Source organism: Solanum pennellii, chromosome 10 (genome assembly GCF_001406875.1).
Source record: "Solanum pennellii chromosome 10, SPENNV200".
In the NCBI taxonomy this organism is placed as follows: domain Eukaryota; kingdom Viridiplantae; phylum Streptophyta; class Magnoliopsida; order Solanales; family Solanaceae; genus Solanum; species Solanum pennellii.
Genome location: NC_028646.1, coordinates 53,599,918 through 53,609,164, shown reverse-complemented (window position 1 = coordinate 53,609,164; position 9,247 = coordinate 53,599,918).

The following is a 9,247-nucleotide window of genomic DNA, read 5'->3' as shown; positions in this document are numbered from 1 at the left end:
TTCCCCGGTACACTAGCATGTTTTGGTCACTTTTGCCGGTGATTCCACCTCTTTTCGATGTGGGAGAGACACCGGATTACAGGATGCTCACATGATCTATGTCGGTTAAAGTTAAAGTTCCCAATGAATGAATGAGTCCACCCTCAAATGATGCACATAATGAAATGAATGATACCAAAGGTGTTAGGATAGGATGATCAAGAGGTCAGATAGACTTAATTAATGACACTAGGTCATTCTTGATCATTGCACAGCGAACCCGATGAAAGTCTTAAACTACATCCTAGGTATAGTTGGTGTTTACAGTAGCCTATGAAAGAAATCAAATAAAGTACGTGTGAATGAATGAAGCAGAATCTCTGTTTGCTAAAGAAGGTTCCCTAGTAGAGGTCCCATATGTTAGCCCACATTTTGGGAGGTCTTGATGTCAAGTCCATGATTCGAAGGTGTCATGGCATATGAACGAATGATGTGAAAAATGTTATGTGCTATATACAATATGTTATATGCTATGTGTAAGATGTTATTTGCTGTGTCCAATATGATAAGTACGATGATGCATTTTACTCTCATGGCATGACTTTCCTAATCCAATTTTGGAAAGCTCACTCACTTTCCTAATCAAAATTTGGAAAGTTCACTCACTTTACTAATCTAAATTTTGAAAGCTCACTAACTGTTTTAATCCCTATTTGGCAAGTCTACTGAGTTGACTTTCCATAATCATGTTGTTAGGAAAGAGTTGTTCTTAATAATGCATGTCCTTGGTGTGTTCTTGTATATACCCTAGTTAGTATAAGTGTGTACTAATCCCATACAATTCTACAATTCTAGGTGCATGCACAGGTGGATGCTAGACCTTACAGGTTGATATTGCAGCTATCTAGACGTGGAGCTTTCATCCGGACATGGTAGGCCCTCATGCTTTCGAGGATGTCTATCGTTATTATCTATCTTAGATGTAGGCTATAGCTAGTGGATCATGTTTCACTAGTGTTTATTTCCATTTTTGTTCAGACTTTGTATTGGTGCCGTTTTGGCAAAAATATGATAATGCAATTATGAACTATTTCTTTCGTTTGATTATCACTATATTAGATGGTTGATTTGTAAACGCCTATGATGTTAAGTTTTTAATGTTTATCATGAAATAAGAAACCAAAAAGTTCAAATTTTCCGCTAAAATTAACCTAGATAAAGTAAGAATGACGTATGTAGGATTGTCTGCGACCTCTAAGAGGTCAACAACGCTAGTATCGTCTGGGGTCTAGATTCCGGTCGTGACACTGTAGGTCATCACTTTTGCATATTTCAGCACAGTCTTCGGCGTTTTCAGTCTGGGTAGTTTTCCTGCAACACAAAACATATTAAAACTACTACAAAAAGGCCTTTAACACACACTAAACTTAAGAAAAAAGCATTGGAAGTACCGCAATACCACGGTACATCACTCATTACGAACCTTGCGATTCACCATGTCAGAAAAATTTTTGAGCCCCATTCCCAATCAATAACAAGCTAGATTAAATATTATTACTATCCTAAATCCTTGTAAATAAATAAGACTATTTGTGTGATGTATGTTTCACAAGTACGATGATGTATTATATCATTAATATTTATGAATGAATAAAACTATTTTGTGTTATATGTATTTCATGAATTGAGTATGATAGTGTGCTCATTGTAAGTAGTATATATTTAATATTTATTAAAGAAAGTGTAATTCCAGTATCATTATGCATAATGCTTTGAAGTAGTCATAATTAATCTTACAAAATAACAACACACCTAAAATTTAATATGCAATAAACTATGAAACTATAAAAATATCTTGACCATATCTACTGATTGTCACTATATTTCAAATTAGTTAAACAATATCTAACTTGGCTCACCTTTAGTAGAAGAAGCATCTAGCATGTCTCATAATGATATAGAGGTCAAGAATTATTTGATTAAATAACCTCTTAAATAAATCATGGTTAATATCATAAAACCTTTCTGGCTTATAATCGATTTCTCAAGATAAAAATTGAAACCGAGAATTAGAGGTGTACATGCCTAGGTTTGTTTTGGTTTTTAAAATATCAAACCTAACTATTTTTGTTAAACTATAAATTTATAAACCAAAGGAAACTAATAAAACTCAAGTTTCCTTCGATTTTTTCAAAATACCAAGTGAATCCATTATGTTAGATTTTTAAATTTTTTAATAAAATAAAACTATTAATCTGTGATTTTTTCAAGTTTTTGGTGTTTTCCGGTAAAGTGTACATGCAAATATATAATTAACTTGAAATAAAAATATTTTTTTAGTCCAATCAAAATTCAACTATCGAATGTGTTTCTCAATAAATAACACAAAATACGAGATGAGTGATGACACTAAAACATTAAATAAAAATAATAATGAAATCATTATACAAAACGAATATTGCGAAGTCATAATGAAAATGATCATAATTTTAAAGTACTAAATCCTGTTAAAATAAGTCTAATAATAATTAGTTACATGATTAAAGATTTTAAAAAAATACATAAATTAGATTATGTATTTTAAATGTCTTAACCAATGTAAAACAAAAGAACAAAGATTCTACATTATTGTATTTCTTAGTGTTGAATTAATTTATTTTTTAGCATAATATGAATTGATTTCGAGTTAAACTTTATTAGAGTTACTAATATCTATGGACTATAAATTTTATTGGACCATTCAAAATTCTAAGTTTAAAAAAACTTGAAAAAATATGTTAAAAGATAAAAATTGTGAAAACATATAAGTAATACTTAGAAGTTACATCAAAGTAATTAATTTTACGTGTAAAATAAATTTTAAAAATTATATATATAATATCGAGTTGATTTGTTATCAGATTGACTATTTTTGGTTAAATCCAAACCAACCTAAGTATAGACGAGCGTTTATTTTCCAATAACCAACTAAAGCTCAAAATTTGTCTTTTTTTTTTACTCGACTTGCCATTTGATTTGATTTTCAATTTGGTTTTGTATTTTTAAATAATTCCTCTACCTGGAAGAACTGGTTGAGTGAGTGAGAATTTTCTTTTGTTGGCAAAGTGATTTTCTTACTATGGATGATATGTATTCAAGACATAAATGGAACAAGACTCAATGCGTTTGCAACTTTTAATGTGAGCCAATATCAAGCTAAGAAACTAAAATTTATCATTTTTGGAAAGAATAGAAAAATATGGAAAATTCTTATGTTTAAAAAATGATTTTTGATCATTTTGCAAATGATCATAACTTCTAATTCAGGATTAGTTAGAGTCGATTCTTTATATGGTTGGAAAGGCCTTGGAAAGTCTTTCCAACGGATCCAAGTTTTCACGATTTAGATATCATATGATGTAAATATGCCTTTCTAAAGTTGGGTTGTTGAAGTGAGAAAAGCCCTATTCAAGATTTTAGGAAGGCAAACTTGTCTTTTCACCCATCTATTTCCAAATTCTTTTTTAGGCTTTATTTTAGGATATAATAGGTTGGAATTCAGAATAGAAAGGTTATTTACACTTAGGGCTTGGAGAAGAGAAAAAAAAAGATGATAAAGGGAGAAAAGATCAAGAAGTCATCTAGAACACCAAGATTTCAAGTGGAATTCTTCTGGAGTGATCCTATTAAGGAAAGTGAGATCTTTACGTTTTGGGCGAGTTCACCCTCACACAGACTTGTTTAATTCTTTGAATTTTGAGTAGCTAGAAAGATGAAAAGTGATGTTCTTAATGAACTTTGTTGAAATCTTATTGGTTGAGTTGTTACATGCCTTTAGTTGATTTGGTTGGTGTTTCCGGATTGTTCCTCGAGTCCAATCTATTAGGTATTGAGGTAATTAGTGATCCTATGTGTTTGGGGAATATCCATGAATGTTTAGAAGGTTTAGAGATGAAAATAGAGAAGAAAAATCCATACTACATCTGACAGGCACTAGGGTGCCGCGCCTGCCTGAGCCCCAAAGGACAGGCTTTATTCTTTAGGCTCTTGTGCTCCATGCCTCTCAAACTGCCAAGGTCCCCTGGCGACCCAATTCATTCCCATCTTGTTGCACTAGTTGGTAAGTGATGTACCCACATTTCAAACTCGATTCCAACACACTAAGGTACATCTCAACGTCATGAAATTATCCATAAACATGAGATCATGAACCTTGAAGCCATAATACAATTCAAGGAAAGTTAAGATCAAAGTCAAAGAAATTAAGATTAAAGTCTAAAGGTTAAGAATCAAGTCAAAGTAAGTCCTCAAGGTTTTAAAGAGTCTTAAACATGATATTTAACTTTGTTTTAAGGCTCAAGCTACAACTTGAGCAAAAAGTAATGAGTTGAGTTAAAATTCTCCAAAGTTATAAGAAAACTAAGTATTCCCTCAGAGTTAAGTTACAAGTTGAGTAAAGAGTAAAGAGTTGAGTTCATTTTTCAATAGATATAATGGAATTAAGTATCCCCAAGAGTTACAAGTGTAAGGAAGCTAGACTTCCAACAGAGTCTTCTGCTAGTTTTAGTTAAGAGGAAACCATCACTTCGAAGAGAGCTCTTAAAAGCTAAGATTGAGCAAATTATCTCAAACTAAAAAAGATTTTTTTGAAACATACGAGCTGAGTATATTTTATTAGTATTTAGCAGGACATGGGGACGAGAGATTATATTAATTTAAGAACCCATAAATCATGTATCTAACATTGATAGATGAAGGGTCATACTTTTTAGATGATTCCGTTGTATTTCTTAGCATAGACTACTGATCCACTTGGTAGTTCAGGTTCTATACCAACGGTAAGGTATAGGATGGTACTCTTGTAACGTGAGGTAAGACATTATAATATCGCCTAGGCTCATAGTGATGGTTGTTTGTAAGAGAATCTCCCACAAAAACTATGTAACTTTCATATATAAGTAGAGTTGAGTTTGTTATTGCATTTTCTTTAACAAACTATGTTGTTTCACTTTCCTCCAAAGGTTTATATATATTACATATGTTTTAATTTCGTTATATGCATTTAGTTGAGTATTAATGAGTTGAGCACAACCAAGGTCAATGTCTTATTATTCCTTTCATGCTTTAAGTTATTGTTTAGCATTCCCACTCGCATACTCGTACATTCAATTTACTGATAAGACTGACCTACATCATCTTATGATGCAAATGCAGGTAACGAAATCTTCATTCAGTGCCTCGTTGATCCAGCTTGAGCACTGAGAGTTAGTGGTGAGCCTCCTTGAATCTTCGAGGACTCTTTTAATTGCTTTCCATGTTTTTACTTATAGAATATTGTGGGTTTTATCTTAGCATTCATCTTAGTACTATAGAGGCTTCATAGACAGATAATGACTCATATTATTCAGTTTGAGTCTCTTCTTATGTTGTAGTTCAAATATTCAAATTTTGAGGCTTATTTTCCATTTTATCCAAGACATTTCTTTAAGCCATTTATATGAGAATGTTTCTCGATTTATGATCAAGATAAGTCTTACACTGATTTAACCAAGCCAGGCCAAGAGTTAGTTGAAGACCATTAATGGTCATTAGGTACCGTCTACGTGAAGGATGTAGGCTCTGGGCGTGACAAACCTGATATCACAGCATAAAGTTCAAGAGTCTTAGGGAGTCTATGAAGATGTGTATGTCCTATTTATCGGTGTATCGGTGTGAAGAACACCATATTTATAATTAGGAGGCTGCAACATTTAGGAATTTCTTCACTTTCTTTATACTCACTTCGCGTTATCTCAAAAAGTCTCTCTCTAGTTCGTGCTTACGCATGTTTTAGATTACTATGCCTTCATAAAGAGCAGTACCAAAACACCCACCTAAAGGAAATGTTGAACCTCAACAACAAATGTTACCCAGTGCTCCTAAAGTGCAACCTCAAGAGGAGGTTAGCCACGCTGAGTTCTGTGAAGCGATTAGGATGCTATGTAAGGTTGTAACTAACAAGATGGGTCAACAGAGATGAGCTCGATTACAAGAGGCGGACACCTTGAGAATTCATGAGTTCCTGAGAATGAATCCTCCCAGTTTCACCAGTTCGAGCACTGCTGAGGATCGGGAAAACTTTGTGGAAGAGTTGAAGAAGGTTTTTTATGTAATGCATGTAATTGATGTTAAGAGAGTCAAGCTAGCTTCATACTAACAGAAGAATGTGGCTAGGACTTGGTTCGACTAGTGGAAGGAGGGTAGAGATGCGAATGTACCATATCCGAGGTGCACTTGTTTCGAAGAGGCTTTCTTAGGGCATTTCATTCCTTATGAACTGCAAGAGGCTAGGGTACGAGAACTCCTCACACTTAAGAAAGATTCTCTTAGTGTTCGTGAATATGGTTTGAAGTTCACCCTAATATGCATTATACTTCGGAGATGGTAAAGCCATGAGAAGGAGAATGAGTTTTTTTTGTTGCTGGTAAGGTCATCTATCAAGCAAAGAGGGTCGAGAAAAGAGGGTCGGGCAGTAATGCTTATTGGGTACATGGACATTTCGAGATTGATTGTCTATGTGCAACAAGTTATAGAAGAGAAGATTATAGGGAGAGAGGAGTATAGGAACAAGAAAGCTAAGACTGGGAGTGAGTGTGGAATGTACAAAGGTGGTGCGAATCGCCCAAATTTTCAAAATCAAAAGGGGCCTGTACCATCTTCTGCTAGTGCACCTGTGCCTAGAAATAGAGGTTTGTATAATGGCCGAAATCCACAGAACTTCAAGACTAGACTAGCCCAGTCCCAAAGAAGTGTGGCACAAGGAGGTAATTGTGTTTCCTCGTGTGGTAGGTGTGGTAAAAACCACACCGGTAAGTGTTGTTATGGCCAGTCAGGTTGCTTCAAGTGCGGTAAAGAGGGTCACTTTATGAAAGAGTATCCTAATTTAAGCAGGGTGGTGGAAATATAGGCAATAGAGCCCAATCTTCATCAGTTGCAACACCATAAATGGATGCACCTAGATAAGCTACTTCCGCTACTGGTGGAAGAGAAAATCACCTCAATGTAATCACTAGATGCCAAGAGCAAGAGAACTAGCCAGATGTTTTCATGGGTATGATGAAAGTCTTTACTTTTGATTTTTATGCTTTTTTAGATCGAGGAGAAAAGTTATATTTTGTAACTCCTTATGTTGCAAATAAGTTTGAGATTTTTCTTGAGATACTATGTGAACTTTTTTATGTTTTCTACCTTAGTTGGAGAGTCTATTATAGCGGAGAGAGTCTATTGTGATTGTCCTATTTCTATCAATCACAGGAGTACCATGGCTAACCTAGTGGAGTTAGACATGGTAGATTTTGTTGCCATTATAGGTATGGACTTGCTTTATGTCTGTTATTCATCAATAGACTGCAGAACTCGAGTTGTCAAGTTTCATATTACTAATGAGCCAGTCATAGAGTGAAGTAATAGTTCACCAGTGCCTAAGGGTCATTTTATTTCTTACCTGAAGGCGAGAAAGTTAGTTTCTAAGGAGTGTATATATTACTTAGTCTGAGTTAATGACTCAAGTGCTGAGGTACCTTCCCTTTAGTCAGTTCCTATGGTAAAAGAGTTTCCAAAAGTTATCCTAATGATCTACTTAGAGTCCCTCATGATAGAGTTAAAGAATTTTGCATAGATATCATGACAGATACTAATCCTATCTGTGTTCCACCATGTCGAGTGGCACAAAAAGCGTTAAAACAATTGAAATAACATATGAAAAATCTTTTAGATAAAGGTTTTATCCGATTAAATATATCTCCTTGGGGCGCTCCAGTCTTGTTTGTGAGAAAGAATAGTAGTTCCCTTAGGATGTGTATGGACTATTGCCAACTGAATAAGTTTACCATGAATAATAAGTATCCTCTTCCAAGGATATATGATTTTTTCGACGAGCTTTAGTGTGCTTGCTGATTTTCAAAAATTGATATCAGATCAAGATACCATCAGATTAAAGTTAGGGAATGTGATATTCCAAAGACAATTTTTAGAAACAGATATGGGAATTATGAGTTTTTGGTCACGTCCTTTGGTTTGAAAAATGCGCTTGCATCATTCATGGATATCATGAATAGAGTCTTCAAACCTTATTTAGATATGTTTATTATCATGTTCATTGATGACATACTAAACTATTTAAGGAATGAAGAAGATCATGCTAGTAACCTAAGGACAGTTCTTCAGACCTTGAAAGATAAGGAGTTACATGCCAATTTCTCCAACTGTGAGTTTTGCTTAAGTTTGTGGCATTCTTGGGCCTCATAGTTTCGGGTGATGGGATTGACGTGGATACCTATAAGATAGAAGAAGTTCGGTGATGCGTAGGCCCACATCTTCTACAGATATAAGGAGTTCTTATTTTTGGGTGGCTACTATAGAAGATTTGTTGAAAGGTTTTCGTCTATATCGTCTCATTTGACTATCTTGACTTAGAAGACAGTTAAATTTCATTTGTATGAAGCTTGTAAGAAAAGATTTAATGAATTGAAAAAGAGGTTGAGTACTTACCCAATTTTGACCTTACAAGAGGTTACTCAAGGTTTTGTGGTGGACTGTGATGCATCAAGAGATTGTTTGGGCTGTGTGTGAATGCAGAATGGCAAGTTTATAGCTTATGCCTCCAGACAGTTAAAAGTTCATGAGAATAAGTATACAACCCATGACATAGAGTTGATTTTTGTGGTATTCACCATAAAGATATGGCAGCACTACTTGTATAGTGTTAATGTTGATACATTCACTGATCACATGAGCCTACAATATGTGTTCACTAAGAAGGGGATCAATCTTAGAAAAGGGATGAGGTTATAACTACTCAATGAATAAAACATGAGTACTCTTTACCACCCAAGTAAGGCTAATGTTGTTGTTTATCCTTTAAGAAGATTATCCGTGGGGAGTATTGCCCATGTTGAGGAAGAAAATAGAGAGTTAGACAAAGATGTGCACAGACTTGAACGTCTGGGAGTCAGACTTATAGATTCCGTAGGAGGAGAAATATTTTTGGCTTATGGGGATGAATCATCACAAGTGTCAAAGGTGAATGTAAAGTAATACCAAGACCTCATTTTGCTGGCTTTTGAACATCGGGATGACTCTGTGCTGAAGAATCAAGGCAGATTGTATGTACATAGGGTGGATGAACTCCAAGAGAGAATATGGAGGAGGATCATAGCTCAAGATATTCCATTCATCCTGGTTCCGCAAAGATGTACCGCGATCTGAGAGAGGTATACTGGTGGTAAGGTATGAAGAAAGACATTGTTGA